This window comes from Orcinus orca, chromosome 7 (genome assembly GCF_937001465.1).
Source record: "Orcinus orca chromosome 7, mOrcOrc1.1, whole genome shotgun sequence".
Lineage (NCBI taxonomy): Eukaryota > Metazoa > Chordata > Mammalia > Artiodactyla > Delphinidae > Orcinus > Orcinus orca.
The window spans coordinates 105,555,184-105,579,947 of NC_064565.1; the positions used below are offsets into that span (position 1 = coordinate 105,555,184).

The 24,764-nt window shown below is 38.2% G+C and overlaps 1 protein-coding gene across 5 annotated transcripts in view; it reads left to right on the top strand.

Moving 5' to 3' along the window:
* Nucleotides 1-24,764, top strand: part of ACSL3 (acyl-CoA synthetase long chain family member 3) — a 139,863-nt gene that overhangs the window by 24,983 nt on the left and 90,116 nt on the right. Inside the window, exon 2 of one of the 5 annotated variants that reach the window (XM_012532085.3) lies at nt 1,292-1,348. The exons of the other annotated variants lie outside the window; for them this stretch is intronic. The gene's annotated coding sequence lies outside the window, so the exon portion shown is untranslated. The remainder of the gene's footprint in view (nt 1-1,291; nt 1,349-24,764) is intronic. 5 annotated transcript variants of the gene reach the window in all.

Here is a 24,764-nt window from a genome sequence, read left to right on the forward strand (position 1 = left end):
ATATTTTTTTAAGTAACTGTAATGATTCCTAACCTATCTGCTTTGAAAGTGATTGAGAAAATCATTGAGATGATATACAAAAGTATGGTATATACAATGAAATACTATTATAAAACTTACTAATTCTCCTTGACCATCATAACAGTGAGTGACAAAACTCAACATACTTTATAAAAGTTTTGGATATACCTTTTTTAAAAAGGTAGACTTTATTTTTTAAGAGTAGTTTCAAGTTCACAACAAAATTGAACAGAAGGTAGTGAGATTTCCCATGTATCCCCTGTCCTCCCATATGCACAGCCTCCCCCGGTTTCAGCGTCCTGCACCAGAGTGGTACATTTATTACAATCGATGAACCTACACTGATGCATTGTTATCACGCACAGTCCTCAGTTTACATTAGAGGTCACTCTTGGTGGTGTACATTCCATGGATTTTGGCGAATATGTAATGTCGTGTATCTACCATTATAGTATCGTACAGAGTAGTTCCACTGCTCTGAAAATCCTCTCTGCTCTGCCTGTTCATCCCTTCTTTCTCCTAACCCTAGGCAACGTTTTGCTGTCTCAGTAGTCCCAATCCTGTCTCCGTAGCTTTGCCTTATCCAGAATGTCATATAGTTGGAATCATATAGTATGTAACCTTTCAGATTGAGTTCTTTCACTTAGTAATCTGCATTTGAGTTTCCTCTATCGTTTCATGGCTTAATGGCTCATTTCTTTTTAGTGCTGAATAACATTCCATTGCCTGGATGTAGCAGTTACACATTCACTTGCTGAAGGACATCTTGGTTACTTCCAAATTTTGGCATTTACAAATAAAGCTGCTATAAACAGTTGTGTGCAGCTTTGTTGTCTAGACATACATTTTCAACTCATTTGAGTAAATACCAAGGAGATCAGTTGCCGGATCATATGGTAAGAGTCTGTTTAGTTTTGTAAGAAACTGCCCAACTGTCATCCAAAGTGGCTGCACCATTCTGCATTCCCACCAGCAGTGAAGGAGAGTTCCTGTTGCTCTGCATTCTTGTAGCATTTAGTGATGTTAGTATTTTGGATTTTGGTTATACTAATAGGTGTGTAGTGGTATATACAACATGCTTTTTTGGTAAAAGTTTACATGATAAAATGTCATTTGCTAGTATAATAGATGATGTTTCCAGAAAAACTCAACAGAAATTTTCCCGTGAGGTTTGGAGATAGAGATATCTCCAGGAAAAGGTTGATATTTGGCTCTATGATTAACCAGATGAGGAGTAGTAATGCTTGCCTTCATGTGTTTGTTTTGACAGGTATTGAAACAAAGGCACGTATTTGAAGGCACTAGTACCTCCTACCATTGTCAACCGGTAAAATGTTTAATTTTATTTAACTACAAAGTTTCTATTATTAGATGTAAAATGTATTAAGTTAAAACCAAGTGTGGGTAAACTGTCAAAGAAAAAATTATTTTCTCTCCATTTTGTGATTGTAGAATTATGAAAGTTATGAGAAAGTAGCTTTTATACTAATTTTAATTCCATGTAAGCCCATTGGAACATTGAACCATGTTATTCAGCAATATTATTGATATTTAACCTTCCTTTCCTCAATTTGAATATCACTAAGCATCTCTGCAAAAGTTTGACCTCAGTATCCTCTTTATTTGGCAAAGTTTAACCCTAATTAGACTGGTAGCACCATGTCAACACGTGATGGTCCTTTGAAATTTGTGTTTTATTTAAAATTTCAAACTGGACATTTTAACAGAAATTGTAGGTTGAAGGCCAGTAAAACAGTGGATTTTTTGTTGTTTTTTTTTGTTTGTTTTTTAACATCTTTACTGGAGTATAACTGCTTTACAATGGTGTGTTAGTTTCTGCTGTAGAACAAAGTGAATCAGCTGTACATAAACAATATCCCTATATCTTCTCCCTCTTGCATCTCCCTCCCACCCTCCCTATCCTACCCCTCTAGGTGGACACAAAGCATCAAGCTGATCTCCTTGTGCTATGTGGCTGCTTCGCACTAGCTATCTGTTTTACGTTTGGTAGTGTATATATGTCCATGCCACTCTAGTCTCTAGGTCCATCCACCTCACTACAGGTAACTCAATTTCGTTTCTGTTCATGGCTGAGTAATATTCCGTTGTATATATGTGCTGCATCTTCTTTATCCATTCATCTGTCGATGGACACTTAGGTTGCTTCCATGTCCTGGCTATTGTAAATAGAGCTGCAGTGAACATTGTGGTGCATGACTCTTTTTGAATTATGGTTTTCTCAGGGTATATGCCCAGTAGTGGGATTGCTGGGTCACATGGTAGCTCTATTTTTAGTTTTTTAAGGAACTTCCATACTGTTCTCCATAGTGGCTGTATCAGTTTACATTCCCAGCAGCAGTGCAAGAGGGTTCCCTTTTCTCCACACCCTCTCCAGCATTTATTGTTTCTAGATTTTTTGATGATGGCCATTCTGACTGGTGTGAGATATCTTATTGTAGTTTTGATTTGCATTTCTCTAATGATTAATGAAGTTGAGCACTCTTTCATGTGTTTGTTGGCAGTCTGTATATCTTCTTTGGAGAAATGTCTATTTAGGTCTTCTGCCCATTTTTGGATTGGGTTGTTTGCTGTTTTGATACTGAGCTGCATGAGCTGCTTGTAAATTTTGGAGATTAATCCTTTGTCAGCTGCTTCATTTGAAAATATTTTCTCCCATTCTGAGGGCTGTCTTTTGGTCTTGTTTATGGTTTCCTTTGCTGTGCAAAAGCTTTTAAGTTTCATTAGGTCCCATTTGTTTATTTTTGTTTTTCTTTCCATTTCTCTAGGAGGTAGGTCAAAAAGGATCTTGCTCTGATTTATGTCATAGAATGTTCTGCCTATGTTTTCTGCTAAGACTTTTATAGTGTCTGGCCTTACATATAGGTCTTTAATCATTTTGAGTTTATTTTTGTGTATGGAGTTAGGGAGTGTTCTAATTTTATTCTTTTACATGTAGCTGTCCAGTTTTCCAAGCACTACTTATTGAAGAGGCTGTTTTTTTCTCCACTGTATATTCTTGCCTCCTTTATCAAAGATAAGGTAACCATATGTGCGTGGGTTTATCTCTGGACTTTCTGTCCTGGTCCATTGATCAGTATTTCTGTTTTTGTGCCAGTACCATACTGTCTTGATTACTGTAGCTTTGTAGTATAGTCTGAAGTCAGGGAGCCTGATTCTTCCAGCTCCGTTTTTCTTTCTCAAGATTGCTTTGGCTATTCCGGGTCTTTTGTGTTTCCATACAGATTGTGAAATTTTTTGTTCTAGTTCTGTGAAAAATGCCAGTGGTAGTTTGATAGGGATTGCATTGAATCTGTAGATTGCTTTGGGTAGTAGAGTCATTTTCACAATGTTGATTCTTCCAATCCAAGAACGTGGTATATCTCTCCACCTGTTTGTATCATCTTTAATTTCTTTTATCCGTGTCTTATAGTGTTCTGCATACAGGTCTTTTGTCTCCTTAGGTAGGCTTATTCTTAGGTATTTTATTCTTTTTGTTGCAGTGGTAAATGGGAGTGTTTCCTTAATTTCTGTTTCAGATTTTTCATTACTAGTGCATAGGAATGCAAGAGATTTCTGTGCATTAATTTTTTATACTGCTATTTTACCAAATTCATTGATTAGCTCTAGTAGTTTTATGGTAGCATCTTTGGGATTCTCTATGTGTAGTATCATGTCATCTGCAAACAGTGACAGCTTTACTTCTTCTTTTCCGATTTGGATTCCTCTTATTTCTTTTTCTTCTCTGATTGCTGTGGCTAAAACTTGCAAAACTATCTTGGATAGGAGTGGTGAGAGTGGGTAACCTTGTCCTGTTCCTGGTCTTAGTGGAAATGGTGTCAGTTTTTCACCATTGAGAACAATGTTGGCTGTGGGTTTGTCATATATGGCCTTTATTATGTTGAGGAAAGTTCCCTCTTTGCCTCCTTCCTGGGGAGTTTTTATCATAAATGGGTGTTGAATTTTGTTAAAAGCTTTCTCTGCATCTATTGAGATGATCATATGGTTTTTCTCCTTCAATTTGTTAATATGGTTTATCACACTGATTGATTTGCGTATATTGAAGAATCCTTGCATTCCTGGGATAAATCCCTCTTGATCACGGTGTACGATCCTCTTAATGTGCTGTTGGATTCTGTGTGCTAGTATTTTGTTGAGGATTTTTGCGTCTATGTTCATCAGTGATATTGGTCTGTAGTTTTCTTTTTTTGTGACATTTGTCTGGTTTTGGTATCAGGGTGATGGTGGCCTCGTAGAATGAGTTTGGGAGTGTTCCTCCCTCTGCTATATTTTGGAAGAGTTTGAGAAGGATAGATGTTAGCTCTTCTCTAAATGTTTGATTGAATTTGCCTATGAAGTCATCTGGTCCTGGGCTTTTGTTTGTTGGAAGATTTTTAATCACAGTCTCAGTTTCAGTGTTTGTGATTGGTCTTTTCATATTTTCTATTTCTTCCTGGTTCAGTCTGGGAAGGTTGTGCTTTTCTAAGAATTTGTCCATTTCTGCCAGGTTGTCCATTGTATTGGCATGTAGTTGCTTGTAGTAATCTCTCATGATCCTTTGTATTTCTGCAGTGTCAGTTGTTACTTCTCCTTTTTCATTTCTAATTCTTTTGATTTGAGTCTTCTCCCTTTTTTTCTTGATGAGTCTGGCTAACGGTTTATCAATTTTGTTCATCTTCTCAAAAGAACCAGCTTTTAGTTTTATTGATCTTTGCTATCGTTATCTTCATTTCTTTTTCATTTATTTCTGATCTGATCTTTATGATTTCTTTCCTTCTGCTAACTTTGGGGTTTTTTGGTTCTTTCTCTAATTGCTTTAGCTGTAAGGTTAGGTTGTTTATTTGAGATGTTTCTTGTTTCTTGAGATAGGATTGTATTGCTGTAAATTTCCTTCTTAGAACTGCTTTTGCTGTGTCCCATAGGTTTTGGTTCGTCGTGTTTTCATTGTCATTTGTTTATAGGTATTTTTTGATTTTCTCTTTGATTTCTTCAGTGATCTCTTGGTTATTTAGTGTATTGTTTAGCCTTCATGTGTGTGGTTTTTTTTTTTTTTTTTTTTTTACAGATTTTTTTCCTGTAATTGATGTCTAGTCTCATAGCGTTGTGGTTGGAAAAGATACTTGATAAGATTTCAGTTTTCTTAAATTTACCAGTGCTTGATTTGTGACCCAAGATATGATCTGTCCTGGAGAATGTTCCATGAGCACTTGAGAAGAAATTGTATTCTGTTGTTTTTAGATGGAATGTCTTATAAATATCAATTAAGTCCATCGTGTTTAATGTATCATTTAAGGCTTGTGTTTCCTTATTTATTTTCATTTTGGATGATCTGTCCATGGGTGAAAGTGGGGTGTTAAAGTCCCCTACTGTGATTGTATTACTGTCGATTTCCCCTTTTATGGCTGTTAGCATTTGCCTTAAGTATTGAGGTCCTCCTGTTTGGGTGCATAAATATTTACAATTGTTATATCTTCTTCTTGGATTGATCCCTTGATCATTATGTAGTGTCCTTCTTTGTCTCTTCTAGTAGTCTTTATTTTAAAGTCTATTTTGTCTGATATGAGAATTGCTACTCCAGCTTTCTTTTGATTTCCATTTGCATGGAGTATCTTTTTCCATCCCCTCACTTTCAGTCTGTACGTGTCCCTAGGTCTGCTATGGGTCTCTTGTAGACAGCATATACATGGTCTTGTTTTTGTATCCATTTAGTCAGTCTATGTCTTTTGGTTGGAGCATTTAATCCATTTACATTTAAGGTAATTATTGATATGTATGTTCCTCTTACCATTTTCTTAATTGTTTGGGTTGGTTATTGTAGGTCTTTTCCTTCTCTTGTGTTTCCTGCCTAGAGAAGTTCCTTTAGCATTTGTTGTAAAGCTGGTTTGGTGGTGCTGAATTCTCTTAGCTTTTGCTTGTCTGTAAAGGTTTTAATTTCTCTGTCGAATCTGAATGAGATTCTTGCGTGGTAGAGTGATCTTGGTTGTAGGTTTTTCTCTTTCATCAGTTTACATATGTCCTGCCATTCCCTTCTGGCTTACAGATTTTCTGCTGAAAGATCAGCTGTTAACCTTATGGGGATTCCCTTGTATGTTATTTGTTGCTTTTCTCTTGCTGCTTTTAATATTTTTTCTTGCTATTTAATTTTTCATAGTTTGATTAATATGGTCTTGGCATGTTTCTCCTTGGATTTATCCTATATGGGACTCTCTGTGCTTCTTGGACTTGATTATTTCCTTTCCCATATTAGGGAAGATTTCAACTGTAATCTCTTCATATATTTTCTCAGTCTCTTTTTTTATCTCTTCTTTTTCTGGGACTCTTGTAATTCGAATGTTGGTGCGTTTAATGTTGTCCCAGAGGTCTCTGAGACTGTCCTCAATTCTTTTCATTCTGTTTTCTTTATTACGCTCTGCAGTAGTTATTTCCAGTATTTTATCTTCCAGGTCACTTACCCATTCTTCTGCCTTAGTTATTCTGCTATTGATTCCTTCTAGAGAAATTTTAATTTCATTTATTGTGTTGTTCATCATTGTTTGTTTGCTCTTTAGTTCTTCTAGGTCCTTGTTAAATGTTTCTTATATTTTGTCCATTGTGTTTCCAAGATTTTGGATCATCGTTACTCTCATTACTCTGAATTCTTTTTCAGGTAGACTGCCTATTTTCTCTTCATTTGTTTGGTCTGGTGGGTTTTTACCTTGCTCTTCATCTGCTTTGTATTTCTCTGTTTCTCATTTTGCTTAACTTTCCTCGCTTGGGGTTTCCTTTTTGCAGGCTGCAAGTTGGTAGTTCCCGTTGTTTTTGGTGTCTGTCCCCAATGCGTAAGGTTGGTTCAGTGGGTTGTGTAGGCTTCCTGGTGGAGGAGACTGGTGCCTTTGTTCTGGTGGATGAGGCTGGATCTTGTCTTTCTGGTAGGCAGGACCATGTCTGGTGGTGTGTTTTGCGGTGTCTGTGAACTTACTGTGATCTTAGGTAGCCTCTGTGCTAATGGATGGGGCTGTGTTCCTGTCTTGCTAGTTGTTTGGCATGGAGTGTCCAGCAGTGTAGCTTGCTGGTCATTGAGCGGAGCTGGGTCTTAGCATTGAGATGGAGATCTCTGGCAGAGCTTTCGCTATTTGATGTTACGTGGAGCTTGGAGGTCTCTGGTGGACCAGTGTCCTGAACTCGGCTCTCCCACCTCAGAGGCTCAGGCTTGGCACCCAGCTGGGGCACCAAGACTCTGTCAGCCACCCGGATGAACTGTGCCCTAAAGAGCAAGCATATTTTCTACCACCTGGTTATCAGGTTTAGAAAGTGAAATGAATGCCATTGCATTGTAGGCGTTCAAAAACTCGCTTTCCGTGGATCCTCAAGTGCCGGAAGACCTGGCTTCACAGGGACTGTGGACGTCGTATGCCCGCGCCTGCGCCCACTGCATCCGCATGTGTCCAGCAGTGGAGTTTTTGTTAACCTGTAGCAAGATCTTCCTGTTAATTAGTTGTCATGGGGTAAAATATAGCATAGTTTTATTCTTTACTTACTGTGACTTGTGAAGTGAATTAGAGTTTGTGAAATTTTGGGGCAAGAATTTAAGGATCATGTGTCCAGGAAGTTTTTAGCATTCTGAGAAGTGAGGGTAAAGTTGGTTAGAACCGTTATAAGGAAGAGTCTATGTTTAAGTGCTTTGCAAATATAAGAGCAATAAGCGTTTTCTCTCTTAGAATCATGATTGTTGACATTTATCTTCTATTTCAGAAGATCATTTCAGAATCTTTGCCCACAACTGTTGAGTTTACTGATTTTACATTTTCTACTGATTTTAAGAAATTACATGAAGAATGTTTATTACTAAAAACTGTAAACAGTATAAGAGTGTGTAAGTAAAAGGAATCTTCCCTGTCCCCTGTTTCTTTTGCTAGAGGTTACCTATTACCAATTTGGAATGTGTCCTTCTAGACTTTTTATGTGCATATCCAAGGTTACCATCTTTTAATGAAGCAGGTATGATGGAGAAAGGCAAATACCTTGCCCATTGGTGTGCCTTTGTTTTACTTTAGACATTTCTTTGCCTACATCTTCTTGAGCGATATACTTGGCTAAATGAAGAATGCTTTGAAGTGACTAAATATATTGGAGCACTGTTATTTTCTCTACAAATTTCTTTTAGCGAACATAAAAGGGAAATTCTTTGGAAACCCCAAACTTCAAATTTCTAGCTAAGAACAGATCAACATAGTTTAGATTTACATTGAAATTAAAATCGCAAAGTTAATTTACTGTGTACTGAACAACAGGTATTAAAGAGTAAAGCATTTATATAAATGACTGCAATTAGTGTTGCCTTTATTGAGGGTCAGCTAGATTGGGGTAGAGAAAGAAGTGGTTTTGGAAGTTTAGTCCATCTGTTTAGGGTGGGGGAGGGAAACAGTGCGTGGAGAAAAAAGTGCTGTGGCAGAGTGACAAAGGTAACTTTGTCTCTCATAATTTTGCCTAGACTTGATCAGGTATCCAAAAAGAGGAAAAGAAATTCATCATTTTATGTAGGCTAACTGTATTATGAAGTAAATAGAATTTCATGGACTATTTGAGAAATCCAGTGTCTTGAATTATAAAACTTAGAACTCCACCTCTTCACATTTGGGAACTACTCATATTCAAAAGTTTTGTGACTTAAGATATGATGTAAAAATTGACCTGATTCACTGATTGTGACCTGATTCACTGATTGTGTGCATATCCTTTGTGTAGTTGTTAGATTGAAGCATTTAAAACTCCTCAAGAAATTTGGAGACGCAGATTTTGATTTGGGTTTTATTTTAATGCTACTTATTAGTAGTCCCCCCCCAAAATGACATGTAGAATTTAAAAGAGAATATTAACAAGTAGAATTGTATGTGAATAAATTTAGATTCATTATCATTGCTATTCAGTAGTGTTTTAAATCTATGTTACAGATCACAGCAAGTTGATTACTCTTTTTCTTGATGTTCAGTTATACTGATTAAAAAAAGGGAAATTCTATCCATGATTCTAGTGATTCATACTTAAATATTTTATAGAGTAGACAAGTTTTGACGGCCTTCAGGATTTCATCACTTACTTGGTCCAGTAGTCCATATTCAGCTGGTAGCAGAAAGTGTTACCTTGTGCGTTTAGTCGTGCAGTAGAGAGAAATTATTCAGAGTATTTTCATTTGTATTTCAGTGAAAATGATGCATATTATAAGTTTGCGAGGAGATGGGGACAGCAGCGGTTTTGCCACTCCCTTGGTGTAACACGAAAATGTTTCTTAGAGTCAGGCCAAATACTGCTCATAGGTATTGAAGGTGGATTCCTTTTTTTTAACACCTTCTGTTTTTAAAACACAATCTAGTTTTTGAACATTGATGGAAAAACTGCAGAGGCCAGAAAACTGAGCACATCGGAGAGTGGTGGAGAGGAGTGGGAAGACAACGCTTTATCTTAGTAGCTTTGATTTTGAAACCTGTTTAGATAAAGCTTTATTAATGGTAAAATAATTGAAGATTTATGGAAAGAAGAAAATATTTTATGTAAATTAAACAAGGAAAAAATCATGAATAAAATACAAGTAAAAGACTATTGACTAAAGGAAGTAGTTGAATGTTTAAACCTTATTCTTAGCTATCATTCAGATAGTATAAATAATGAAGTTGATGTAATGTTGTGATACAGGTCATTCATCCAGTTCTGTGTATTTCCACAGTGTACTTATAATGTCTAATTATATATGTTATTTGCTTTTTCTTAAGTTTGATTTTAACTGATATGCCAAAATTTAGATAAGAAGGGCTTTTGGGGTAAGGAGGTGAAAAAGGAAATATCTAAAGAATCTTACTGAACAATTTATAAATCCTTGGAATTGAAAGAACAGGTATAGAGTCAGACTGGATAGTTTTCAGTAGAATTTAGATTGCAAAATTATTCTAGCATTTTATTATTTTTTTCTTTTTTACTAGAAGCATTTTAAAATTATCTTAGATTAAATTATCCTGAAAATCTTAATTTAGACACTTGAATCTCTTCATATTCCTAAAGGCTAAACTTACCTGAAGCGCTTTCTTTTCTCAGACGTGCATACTTTGCTCATTATAAGCACATTTAGTTTGCTGACATATTTCATATGTTTGGAACTATTAAGCCTTTGAATTTTCTTTAATTTTCTTTTAAATTTTACTCTAGGGAAGAAAATAGGTAAGTTCAAAAGGGAAATTGTTAATACAGCTAAATCAACCTTCACTTAAAAATTAGGCCATCTGGGGAATTCCTTGGTGGTCCAGTGGTTAGGACTCTGTGCTTTCACTGCGGAGGGCCCAGGGTCGATCCCTGGTCGGGGAACTAAGATCCCACAAGCCGCACGTTGTGGGGCCCCCGCAAAAAAAACATTAGGCCATCTGTTTACTATCCTAGGTATGGGTTCATGTAATACTATATATAGCACTTAGCTGGATTGAGTTGGAATTATAAAGACCCTCAAGTACCAACCAGCCAAGCTGATGTCATTATATAATTTAATAGTTCATGTTCTCCTGAAATGTTTATATAATTGGCCCTCATTAGCCATTTTGTGTGAGATCACTGGAATAAATAAGGAATAGTCCTAAAGGGGAAATAGTCCTATTTAATATATGTTTTAATATAGTCAAGGAATTCAGGTCTTGGCCGGTTAGTACTTACTGGTAAGTATTGTTAATAATGTCAAAACAGTGCTAGTAAGTAGGTGTCCTAAGTTTGGTTTCTCTGCCCTACCATTTGGGTAATGTAATAGTGACTAACATGCCATTCTCCCCATTCCCCTTCAATGAATCAACCTTGAACAAAATTCTCAATGAATCAACCTTGAACAAAATTCTAATGTAAAAAGCTGTACTTTTGTATAGAGAATTTCATTATCACTTCTTTTGGATATAATAAGAGGAGGGTATATGTCTCGGGAAGGTAAGTAGAAAGCAGAGTAGGGGTAGGCTTTCCCATAGACGAGGAGGTTGAGGCAAAATGATTCAGAACCCTGAACCTGGGGCTTGTGTACGTGTGTTTGTCTGGGCGGGAACTGTTTGGTGAACAACCACACGATAATGAGATAGATGAATGGACTCTAGAGCCACCTCTTAGTACTTCCCTTTGTGTTGCTGGGTCCAGGTATGAGGTGGTTAAGGGTGGACCTAAACCCCTGAGAGTTAGGGAAACTTGTTGAGGATCATATTCTTTAGGTGTATGGGGGCTGTGTAAGTTGAATTGGTTAAACAGAGTTGGTCCTGAGTTGTGTTCCACATGTATTCTCTACCTTTGGGACTGGAGTGGGATCCAGGGAGTGGGATTCAATAGTTCTGTGTTGTAAAATCCAAGGTCTTAAAATTTTTGCATGGAGTACTAGACACGAGGAAAAAATATTAGTATATGTATTTTCTTAAACATAAATTTGTAATCATCTAACTAAAGCTCATGGAGAGAAATTCCCAAAACTGACTGGCTAGCTAAGGAGGCCCAATGGACTAGTACCAATTCCAAATACAAGATGTGTTAAGCGTCATTATTTTTGCTTACTATTTTATAAGGGACTTCATGGATGTATATATGGTTTCAGCTTCTTCTTACCTTTGAATCTTTATTTAATCAATAATAATAGCAGCTGAGACTTGAGTGCTTATTATGAGACAGTTGTTATATTCTTTACACGTATTAACTGTTTATGTGATACAGATATTATTCTCCACATTTTACAGATGAGGGAACTAAAGCTTAGAAAGGTAATTTACCTAAGGTGACATTTCGTAAGTAGTAGAGCAAAGTGTCAAACCCAGTGTGTTGGGACTTTCCTGGTGGCTCCGTGGTTAAGAATCCGCCTGCCAATGCAGGGGACGCGGGTTCGAGCCCTGGTCCGGGAAGATCCCACACGCCGCGAAGCAGCTAAGCCCGTGCACCACAACTACTGAGCCTGAACTCTAGAGCCCACGAGCCACAACTACTGAGCCCGTGTGCCACGACTACTGAAGCTTGTGTGCCTAGAGCCCGTGCTCCGCAACAAAGAGAAGCCACCGCAATGAGAAGCCCGCGCACCGCGACAAAGAGTAGCCCCTGCTCGCCACAGCTAGAGGAAGCCCACGTGCAGCAACGAAGAACGCAGCCAAAAAAAAAAAAAAACAAAAACCCAGTCTTTTACTGAGAGCTTAGGCTGTGGAGCCAGAGTACAGCTGAATTGACTTCAGTACCTTCAGAATCAGGGGGGTATAAGAAATTATCAAGATAAAAATATTGATATTGGTATCCATAGTTTTGTATAAACAAATTGAAAGTGCTACTAAAACATACATTGTATTTTGTAATTTATGAAGAATGCTTTCACTTCTCTTGTTTTTTCCCCAAAGGAGTTTTGTGAGGTATTTGTTATCACCCCAGTTGTACAGTGAACCTGAAGCTTGGGGGTGTAAATTGACTTGTCCCATGTTATACAGCGAAAACGTGGGGGGCCAGCATCAAACCCACAGCGTAGCCTTAGTTCTGAAAGGAGCAGGTCTGTTGGAACAGTTTCTGTGTGCAATCAAACCAGTGTTGCAAGGAATAGAACCTTCAGTAGGTCATGTAAAAAGTATATAAGTGAAACAAGTACCTGTCTGCTTTGAAGCTCCACATGAAAAAGAACTTTGTACCCAAACCAGCTATGCTGATAATTAGCATTTACATGCCTTTGCATTTTTCCAGAGTCCCTTTTATCTACCGCACTTTACATTTTGTACATATGGGGAAATAAGGTACAGAAAAGTTATTTCATTAATAAAAGATCAGACTTAACTAGTGGTGGAGCCCAGGCTATAATTGGTTTGCTTACTTGGTGAAATTAATTTTAGGGTGACTAGCTCATTCTGGTTTGCCTGGAACTTCCCTGGTTTTAGTACTGAAAAGTCCTGTGTACCAGGAAACCCTGAAGTCCCCGGCAAACTAGAGTGGTTGGTCATCCCAATTTTCCCACTTTGTGGTGGATTGGGGATGGGAGTAGGGTTGCCATATAAAATACCAGGCACTTAGTTAAAGCTGAATTTCAGATAAATGTTGAATAATGGTTTACTGTATGTCCCAGATATTGCACGGACATATGTACACTGAAATTTGTTGTTTAACTGAAATTCAGCTTTAACTGGGCATCTTGTATTCTTATTTGTTAAATCTGGCAACCCTAAGGAAGAGTGAAAGGACATTCTAATGGGTAAAAAGACCACTTTACTGCTTCTTTTGTGTGGACCTCAGGTTTATACATTTACCTATGTAAGGGAGCATCATCCGGCAGTTTCCTTTTCTGGGGTACTTGACTCGTTCTTTTAGCCAAGTAGACATAGATGTGAGAGGTCAGGATGAATGTATGAAACCACATTTTGCCAATGCATTAAAACTGGTGCGTGTGTGTGTGTGTGTGTGTGTGTGTGTGTCTTGGTTTGAGCAGTTAGTTCTCCTTTACATGGTGGGAAACTTAACCCAGGTCTGAACCCCTCTCCTCTTTGTTGGATCAGTCTGTCCAACACCAGCACAATCTCACAGATCACCCATATCATCTTTAGACTATATATATGTTAAAAAGTACTTTTGTTGTTGTTAAGATAGTACGTTCACGTGATTCAAAATGAAAAGGAAGTAAAGGCTTTCCCTACCCCTTTCTTGCAACTCTTCTTTTTCTCACCATGGAGGCAATCTGATTAGAAAATGTTAGAATTTTTTTTTTTGAAGTGGACCATTTTTAAAGTCTTTATTGAATTTGTTATAATATTGCTTCTGTTTTTATGGCTGGGAGGCATGTGCGATCCTAGCTCCCCGACCAGGGATTGAACCTGCACCCCTTGCATTGGAAGGCAAAGTCTCAACCACTGGACCACCAGGAAAGTCCCGAAAATGTTAGAATTTTTGAAATGGAGTTTTAGAAGTCTTCTCGTTGAGTGTTTTTTCTTTGTATGTGTATGTGCGTTTGTGTGTGTGTGTTTTTAAGCAGGGAACTCTTTGCCTACCCCTTTTCCCTTCACCCCGAAAAGGAGAGGGATGTACCTTATAAAGAAGACAGAAATGGGTTCCTCAGGGCATTTAAATCTCCAGTGTTTGATGGTTGTCAGTACTTCTAAATCAGTCTGGGAGTCCTTTACATCAATAGAATATAGGCTTGAAATAGATCTAGTTGAATTCCGTCAACATTAATGGTAAGCAAATTAGGATTTAGTGACTTGGACAAGGACTCATAGTAATTGGTTGCAGAGCTGAGACTGGTGTAGGTGTGTATTTGTGTATTCTTGTGCATGAATTTGTTTAAAATCCTTGCTCTATAACAAGCAGAAAAAGGTATAAATTTCCTTGCCTAATTTCTTTGTTTCTTGTTTAATTTTATGCCGGGACCCAGCATTTTTTATTGTTTGAAAGAACGTCTGGCTTGGACTTTATTTAGGAAAGGAAAATGGAATAAAAGTTTTCAGACATATATCTGTATTTTCAGATTGCTTTCTGTTATAGGTTATTATAAGATATTGAATGTAGTTCTTTGTGCTATACAGTAAATCCTTGTTGGTTATCTATTTTATATATAGTACTTTGTAGCTTTTAATCCCATACTCCTAATTTTTTCTCCCCCCACTTCCCCTTTGGTAACCATAAGTTTGTTTTCTACACCTGTGAATCTGTTTCTGTTTTGTATAGATCCATTTGTATTATTATTATTATTATTTTTACCCTTTGAGAAGGCTGAACATTTTTTTTTTGAAGTATAGTTGGTTTTCAATGTTGTGTTAGTTTCAGGTGTACAGCACAGTGATTCAGTTTTTATATATATAAAGAATATATATATAAGAATTCATTTATGTATGTATAAAGAATATATATACTCAGTTATACATGTAAAGAATATATATATACTTTTCCAGATTCTTTTCCTTTGTAGGTTATTACAAAATATTGAGTATAGTTTCCTGTACTATACAGTAGGTCCTTGTTATCTATTTTATATATGGTAATGTGTGTATGTTAATCCCAAATGCCTAATTTATCCTTTCTCCCCTTTCCCCTTTGGTAACCATAAATTTGTTTTCTGTGTCTGCAGGTCTATTTCTGTTTCGTAAATAAGCTCATTTGTGTGTTTTTTTTTTAAGATTCCACATATAAGTGATACCTATGATATTTGTCTTTCTCTGTTTGACTTACTCCACTAAGATATTCTCTAGATCCATCCATGTATCTTCAAATGGAAATATTTCATTCTTTTTTATGGCTGAGTAGTATTCTATTGTGTGTGTGTGTGTATATATATATATATATATATATGACATATATATATATGACATTCTTCTGTCAGTGGACATTTAGGTTGCTTCTGTGTTTTGGCTATTGTAAATGGTGCTGCTGTGAACATTGGGGTGCATGTATCTTTTTGAATTAGAGTTTTCATCTTTTCCGGATATATGCCCAGGAGTGGAATTGCTGGATCATATTGCAGCTCTATTTTTAGTTTTTTAAGGAACCTCCATACTGTTTTCCATAATGGCTGCAACAAATTATTGATATATTCGCACTGACAGTGTAGGAATATTTCACACCCTCTCCAGCATTTGTTATTTGTGGACTCTTTGATGGTAGCCATTCTGACAGGTGTGAGGTGATACCTCATTGTAGTTTTGATTTGCATTTCTCTACTAATTGGTGGTGTTGAGCATCTTTTCATGTGCCTGTTGGCCAGCTGTATGTCTTCTTTGGAGAAATGTCTTCTGCCCATTTTTTGATTGGGTTGTTTGGGGTTTTTTTGGTATTGCGCTTTATGAGCTGTTTGTATAGCTGTTTGTATATTTTGGATATTAACACCTTGTCAGTCTCATCGTTGCAAATATCTTCTCCCATTCTGTAGGTTATCTTTTTATTTATGGTTTCCTTTGCTGTGTGAAAGTATTTAACTAGATTCCATTTGTTTATTTTTGCTTTTATTTCATTTGCCTTGGGAGACTGGTTAATTTATTCCTAGGTTTTTTTTTTTTGACACAATTTTAAATAAGAAATTTTTTTTAACTGCTTTTCAGTTTTTAATTTATATTTATGGCAAAGACTTGAATTTTCCTCCCTCCTTTCTTCCTCCCTTTCTCCCCTTTTCTCTTTCTTTCCTTCCCTTTCTTCCTCCCTCCCTTCCAATATATGTCTTTAGGGTCAAAATCTTATTTTCTGAGGTTAGAATAAATATAAGCCTCATAGTTTTCTTGAAGAGACCAAACTATTATTTCCTCATCACATTTCCTAGTTGCGAATTGAAAGTTCATTTAATCCAGATGGTAATATGACTCATCCCTCTAAAAATGTCTTTAATAGACTTTCTGGCCCAGAATTTCTTGAGCTTTTTAATTTGTTGTATTAAGGAAGTAGTTAACATGGATCAGTGGGCTCAATTTTCAGCTGTACAGTCTAATTTCATTCATAGAATAGTAATAGCTGTGAGGTCAGAGTTCAAATTTTTAAATTTGTGAAAGATTGTATTAATATTTGAAGTTTTAAAAAGGAAAAATCTTTTTCAGTAAAGGAAGAGTGAGAACCAATGCAGTACTGAGTCAACATAGTAAATTAGCTTATATGTTGATATTTGTAAGAATTTAAAAAAACTTTCCTACAGTTAGGGTCTGGGTGTTTTTTGTTTGTTTTTTTGCAGCAGTGCACACAGTCAATGAATGTTTTAAAACCATTCTCCTGAAGCAGATGTGTATTTTTCATATTAGGATCTTAGCATTGGGAGGCAGAGAAGCAAACATGTTCATCAGAGCCAGGGTCCCGCCTCTAAAATTCTTTTCTGATAGCAAATCATAATTGCTGGCTGCATTTTCTATGACGATTCAGTAAAGTCTAGTTTTGGGAAGGAAGTCTTTCTTTCTGCCCTTCTTGACCCCAGTTTCTTATTTCAAAATAAGTAATTTGGATAATTTATCAGGACTCTTGGTTTCTGTAGAATGTATGTGACTGTGACTATTGTGGAAGGGAGAATCTATAAGTAGTGAAGGGCTTTTTATCTTTTTTTCCACCCCCTTTTTTAAAAGAGTTTAGGGTGTGTGGGAAATTAAAAAGTTTGGGTTGGCTTTGGAGTCAAACATGTTGGTTAAAATTTCACCTCATCTGTTAGATGTGTCTTTGGGCACGATCTGTTTGAAAGTGGGTTTTTGTGACAATTAAATGAGATGATATGAAGCTCCCTACATAGTACTTGATTGCTTGGTTCTCAGAATTGCTTCCCATTTATTACAAGCCTGGTGAAAAATTCTAGTTATGCTTTACGCCAGCAAATGCAGATTTCTTGGTATTCATCGCTGTGCAATCCACTTATACCTCATTAGAAAATGCTAAGCTGTATTTTTTTCCAGATGTGAGTAGTTATATAGTATTGATGCATGTTTGGGTGTGTAGGCTACAAGGAAAATATAGAGGAGGAAATAGGACTGCGTGGTGGGTAAGGTTAAGCAAGAAATAAATTGTCTGTGGGCATCAGGATGCCTCCTCTGGAGCATTGTTTTGTCACCTCCTCTCTTTTTTTGGGTCACTCCCTCTGCCCTCAGTGAATTTGTAGGAGAATTTCCAAGTTAGGGGTTCTTCCCCTGCTCTGGAAGTTGAACTTTCAGGTGGCTTTTCTTGGTGGGGGTGAGTGTGGAAGCGTAAAAGACTCTGTTGGCAGAGGGAATATAATTGTGTTAATTGACCTCTTCCCTCCTGTAGGTATTGCAGATGTCTTAGATTCAGAGTGACTCCCATTGCCATTGTTCAGTCTTCCAACTTGTGGAGCTTGATGGATTGAGATACTGCTGTGTTGCATCTCTCCTGAGCCTATGACCTTCTTGCAGATGAACCAGATCTAAGCAGGTAGAACCATGGAATATGATAGTATGAACTTGATCCCTTTGGCAGCCTATACCCCGACCCCCCCCCCCCCATAAATTCAGGCATTTATATTTTTTTCCCTGTTACTAAAACATGTTGTCTCTGGAAGCTGTTCATATGAGAATTTGTAGCTTTTTTTGGGGGGGGGGCAGCATTTAAAGAAAAGTGGGGACTTAATATAGGTTGTATGACTATGATATTACTGATACCCCTTGGTAGCAATTTAAAACATAAAATTTTATCTTAACATCAGAATTTCATATACTCCTGAAGCATATTATTTGAAGGTGGTTATTAATCTCCATTACTTTATGCACAGTCATTTTCATAACCCCAACTTCTGTCTTCAGTGTTCTGACAGTTACCCACAATCCTGTCTGCCCTCCTTCCTCGTCCTCCACTCTCTCCAAGTCTCCCGTGTTCTTCTTCTCAAATAATAGAGGCTACACTTGGAGAGATTTTTCTTAAACTTCATCATTACGATTTTAAACAAAAGCTAAATAAAATTATATGAGATCTGAAAAACTTATTTTGATGTAATACAATTGACCATTTACATAAAACGTTTTAAAAACATATTTCAGGTGTTTGAACCTAGCTAGTTGTAATCACACAGTTTCACATTTAAAGATTTAGTGTTGGCTAATCTAGCATTGTGTAAATAATGATGGGTCATTTTCTTTTAGTGTTAAACTTGACTCATTTTGTTATTTTAATTAGCAGTTCTGAGAGCATTGGAAAGGTGGAAGTAATCATGGTCTTCAAAGATTAATGTACTTTGACCAATTATAGCTGCCTTTAAATTTTTTTAGAATTAACAAGATATGTGGAAGTCCCTCCAGGTTAATTGCAGGTACATATAACTTGTTTGTGATGGCTGCATAATTGTCCACAAATAATCGTCCATAATTGTTTGTAATGGCTGTATAAGTTCTTTAGCCATTCTTTGATTTTAGATTTTCTGATTTTAATTGTTAAAATTTTCCACAATTTTCTGATCTAGTAGGATTTATTCAGCAATTCAAGAATTAGGCAGCATCCAATCTAGCAGACAGAAAGGAGCTCCAAAGAGCTGTATAAAGCAAGAGGTTTTTGTAGATCACAATGAGCAGGAAAAAGGAAGTTATACTGGGCATTTGCTGATTGGTTAAAGCAGGCTTATTTTCCTTTACATGGTGCAAAGGGTGGTATTGGAACTGGGTCAGGTAACTTGTGCTGAGCAGGCCAGACTGATTGGTTGACCTATGCCTGCCTTTTCTGGGAGAGCTGAGCATAGAAACTTAGCTAAGTTTTGCTTTGCTGACGTGGGGCTTAGCATGAGCGACTCCATCTTGGGCCTAATCTGATTAACAGTTTTTTTGCCTTTGAAACAGTACTACCACATCCTCCAAGCTGTGCCTTCAGACTGTACTACTTACCATACGTAATTCCTTTTTGTTACAGTCATCTATCCCCTTATTCCTTAAATATTAGAACCTCAGGCTTCCTATGACTCTACTGCTATCCTATCATGATTCTTAGCGTTTTCAATCCTTCCAATACCACAGCCTTTCATTTCCTTAACCTCCTGTCCTTAAATGATCTCATATTCCAGTCTGCCTCTGCTTTCCCTTTCTCCATTACTATAATCTAGACCTCCCCGTGATGGATAACCGTACGGCCTCAGCAGTCTCAACTTCAGACATTCTGCACAGACCATTACCTCCTGTGGTTCCAACTCACACCCTTTTAGCGCCTCACCTCCAAGAGTTCTGTGACTAATTCCACTGATCTGTTTCCTCATAAATGCTTTCCCTCCTCGTGGCCTTCCTTTCTCAAGTTAAAATTGCCTTATCAGTCATTATACTGACTGCCTTGGAAACAGACTTAGTTTACTTATCTTCCCTTTCTTTACCCCTGTTTTGTTCTGGAACTTGCCTGATGAAATCCCATCCTTGGTTAATCTAGCTCTCCCTGATCCATATTTATGCTCTGTCCACTGACCTTGGCTGGGAAGCACACAGCCAGCTTGATTGGTCTCCTTTCACATCCATGGCGGCTGACCTCAGGTGGGCCTTTCGAGCTGCCAGGCGATCCTGCTCTGTCCCCTGCTCCATGCACCCTCCTGCTTTCCTAGATGACTACTTTATACTTAATTTTTTTAAACTTTTTATTTTATATCGGAGTATAGCTGATTAACAGTGTTGTGATAGTTTCAGGTGCACAGCAAAGCAACTCAGCCATACATATACATGTATCCATTCTCCCCCAAATCTTTCTCCTTAATTTTTTAATACTTTCCTTTTTTCCTCCCTCTCAGCCAGTGATTTTTTTCTTCCTGTTACTCTGATAACATAGAAGCACCCAGAAGAGGATCTTCCACCAGCTCCTGTTAGCATTTCTACCCACTCACATGCATCTGCCTCCCTGTTCCTATCTAAGGCCAACCTCTTCCACTTGGGTACCATGCTCACCCTCTCCTACCCAAGGCTGTGACTCTCTTCTGCACACAGTTGACTCTTGGTATCGGTGGGTTCTGTATCCATGGGTACAGAGAGCTGACTGTACTGTGCCGTTTTATGTAGAGGACTGGAGCATCCCACGGGGTCATGGAAACGGTCCTCTGAGGTTTCTGAGGAATGAGTGTAGTCCTTTCCTCTTTTGGGTCATAGCTATCACTATGCAGACAAGCTATACTATCTCCTATTTTTATTTTTTTGACCGCCACGTGTGGCTTGTGGGATCTTAGTTCCCTGACCAGAGATCGAGCCCGGGCCCTGCAGTGAAAGCTCCAAGTCCTAACCACTGGACTGCCAGGGAATTCCTGTTATCTCTTATTTTTGAAACAAAAGGAACCGCTTTGTCCTGTCCTATTACTTATTTCTCTACTCCTCTTCCTAGAGCTCTCTTCCTGTTCTTTCTCGAACTCTCTCCAGTTGGGCTTTGATCTTTAACCACAGTTCTTTTCAAGGTCAGTAGTGACCTTCATGTTGTTAAATCCAGTGTCTGATTCCCAGTCCTCATTTTTTTTTATTTTTAAAAAATTGTAGTAAAATATACATAACAAAATGTACCACTGTAATCATCTTTGAGTGTATAGTAGGCATTAAGTATATTCACATTGTTCTGCCCCCATCACCATCAGCCGTTCCCCAGAACTTTCCCATCGTTCCAAACTCTGTACCCATAAAACATAATTTTCCATTCCCCTGCCCCCTCAGCCCCTGGCAACCACCATTCTACTTTGTCTCTTATGAATTTGCCTATTTTAGGTATGTCATGTAAGTGGAATCAAATATTTGTCTTTTTGTGTCTGCCTTATTTCACTTAGTGTAATGTTTTCAGGGTTCATACATGTAGCATGTCTCAGAACTTCATTCGTTCTTTAAGGTTGAATAATACTCCATTGTGTGGCTGCCACATTTTGTTTATACATGTATGCGTCATGGATATTTGGGTTGTTTCTGTCTTTCGGCTGTTATGAATAACGCTGCTATGAACTTTGGTGTGCAGATATCTGTTTGAGTCCGTGCTTTCAGTTCTTTGGGAAATATACCCAAAAGTGGAATTGCTGGATCATATGGTGATTCTGTGTTTAATTTTTTTTAAGGGACTGCCAATCTGTTTTCAGTAGCAGCTGTGCCATTTTACATTCCCACCAGCAGTGAATAAGGGTCGCAGTTTCTCCACCTCCATCTCCCAGCCAATGCTTTTTATTTTCTGTTTTGTTTTTTTGGTAATGGCCATCCTAATGGGCGTGAAGTCTCATCTCATTGGAGGCCTGGCTTCCATTTCTCTTTGTTGACAACACGTGAAAAGCGGATCAGTCCTCCTTGACTCCACCCTCCTGCTTCTCCTCTGTCAACACCGACCCCTCCTCTCATGCTCTGTTTGCTGGCCCCTCTCGTCCCCGAGTCCTCTAAACATTGACATGCCCCAGGATCTGCTGTTTGTACCTCTTCTCACTCCCTAGGCCATCTCAGCCAGTCTCATGCCTGAAATACCACAAATAGGCTGAGAATTCCCAAAGTTAACCTTTCACAAAACGGAACTGCTCTTCTTCAAAATCTCCTCCTGCAGCCTTCCCCATCTCAGTAAATGGCAGCTCAGTAGTTTTCAACGTCTCAAGCCAAAACCCTGAGAGTCACTTTTGACTCCTCTTTCTCTCTCGCTGTATACAGGGCTGTACCTTCAAAATAGAGTCAGGTCATTTCTCACTGCCGCCTCCGTCCTCCTCCTGGTCCAAGCCAGTGTCATCTCGCCACGTGATCCCTGTCAGAGCTCCTGCAGCAGCTGTGGTCTCCCACATCAGTACTGTTCTCACAGTGACAGGCCCTTCAGGATCCGGCCCCTTTCTTACAGTATCCTCTCCGACCTTGTCTCCTTTCACTGTCCCCCTCTCTCCCTGGGTTCAGCTAGAGTGCTCTTCTCCCAGATATCCGCTCGTAACATCTGAGATGCCTTTTCTTTCCTTTTTTTTTTTTTTTTTTTTTTTTTTTGCGGTACGTGGGCCTCTCACTGTTGTGGCCTCTCCCTTTGCGGAGCACAGTCTCCGGACGCGCAGGCTCAGCGGCCATGGCTCATGGGCCCAGCCGCTCCGCGGCATGTGGGATCCTCCCGGACCGGGGCACGAACCCGTGTCCCCTGCATCGGCAGGCGGACTCTCAACCACTGCGCCACCAGGGAAGCCCCTGAGATGCCTTTTCTTAACTGCTTTCTGATGCAACAGTCCTCTCCTCCCTCAAATTCATTCCCTTTAACCTGCTTTATTTGTCTCGGTAGCTCCTGTTACCTCTCGGTATTTAGTTACTTGTGCGTGGTCTGCTTGCTTCCCATGTTTTGTTCATGACTGTGGCTTCATCCTCTGGAAGAGGTCTGGGTATGGATTCTGTGTTCAATATTTATTTGGCAAATGAATGATTGAATCTTTGTTTATATGTTTAATAAGCATTTGCTTTTCTGTAGACTAGAGTTTGAATGTGGGATTGCAAAGGGTGTGTTTTGTGTGTTTTAAATATTAATACTGTACTGCTGGAATACTTCAGTGCATTCTGGATATATGGTAGTCTTTTACATATTTGTGAAACTGTTGGATGCAAATTAGTATGGTTTCATTTCAATCTTGATTACAAGTTCAGGAGAATATTGTCTGTATGTATTAGCCATCTGCATTTCCTCTTTTTTGGCTTCTCTGTACATATTCTTTGCCCAGTTTTCCTTTTTGTTGCTTGAATTTTTTTTTTTTTTTAATTTATAGGAGTTCTTTCTATATTCTGTCATGGCATTTTTTCCTAAATCTTGTTTTCCTTTTTTTAATTGAAGTATAGTTGATTTACAATGTTTCAGGTGAAGAGCATAATGATTCATTAATATATATTCTTTTTCAGATTCTTTTCCATTATAGGTTATTAGAAGATATTGAATATAGTTCCTTGTGCAATACAGTAGGTCCTTGTTGTTTATCTATTTCATACGTATCAATAGTAGTATGTATCTGTTAATCCCAAATTCCTAATTTATCCTCTCCCGCCCTTTCCCCTTTGGTAACCATAGTTTGTTTTCTGTCTGTGAGTCTACTTTGTTTAGTAAATAAGTTCATTTGTATCATTTTTTTAGATTCCACATATAAGTGATATATATGATATTTGTTCCTTTTTTATTTTTTAATTTAATTTACTTTTTATTATTTTTGGCTGTGTTGCGTCCTCATTGCTGCACGCGAGCTTTCTGTAGCTGCAGCCAGCAGGGGCTGCTCTTTGTTGTTGTGCGTGGGCTTCTCATTGTGGTGGCCTCTCTTGTTGCAGTATACGGGCTCTAGGCACGCGGGCTTCAGTAGTTGCAGCACGTGGGCTCAGTAGTTGTGGCTCACGAGCTTAGTTGCTCCTCGGCATGTGGGACCTTCCCAGACTAGGGATCGAACCCATGTCCCCTGCATTGGCAGAAGGATTCTTAACCACTGCGCCACCAGGGAAGTCTCTGATTTTTTAAATTGTGTTTCACCGTGAAGAAATGTTAAATCTTTAAAATTTATGTGGAATTAATCTGTAAGAATTGATGAGAAAATTTTGAAAAATATGGCTGGTGAGGGTCTTACCAGCTATTTAAAGCAGTAGTTCTCAAACATAAGTGCACATTAAAATCACATGGTTGCTGTTTAAAACTGAGTCTGTCAGTAGTTTTCAGCTTATAGGTATTGGGAAAGAAAGGAAGGGAAAGGTATGTCTGAGGAATCTTTATTTAAAATATACTCTAAGGTAATTCTGATCTGATTGGTCCATGGATCACAGTTGAAGAAGCATTGTTGTAGATCTGTCTTTGGTGTAGTGTGGTATTAGCAAAGCAGTAGACAGGTGGATCCAAGAAACAGAACAGCGTCCAGAAACGAATCCAAGTGTGAATGATAACTTATTATGGAAGATGACATTCTGGTTAATTGAGAAAAGGATGGTTTATTTCATAAATGGTTCAGACAGTTCACCTGAAAGGAAAAGTTAGCTTTTTCCCTTAAACAATAGAGAAAAATAAATTCCATGTTGATTAAAGATCAAAATACAAAGATTTTGCAAATACTAGAAAAAAATATAGGATACCATTAGTTTAACCATGGAGTTGGATGAGGCCTTCTTAAACTAAATTGGAAACCTAGAAGCTGTGAAGGAAAAGATTAATAGATTTAATAGTTCAAGTTTACTTTCTGAAAGGTGATGCTCATATTCTTTTTTTTTTTTTTTTTTTTTTGCGGTACGCGGGCCTCTCACTGTTGTGGCCTTTCCCGTTGTGGAGCACAGGCTCCGGACGCGCAGGCTCAGCGGCCATGGCTCACAGGCCCAGCCACTCCGCGGCATGTGGGATCCTCCCGGACCGGGGCACGAACCCGTGTCCCCTGCATCGGCAGGCGGACTCTCAAC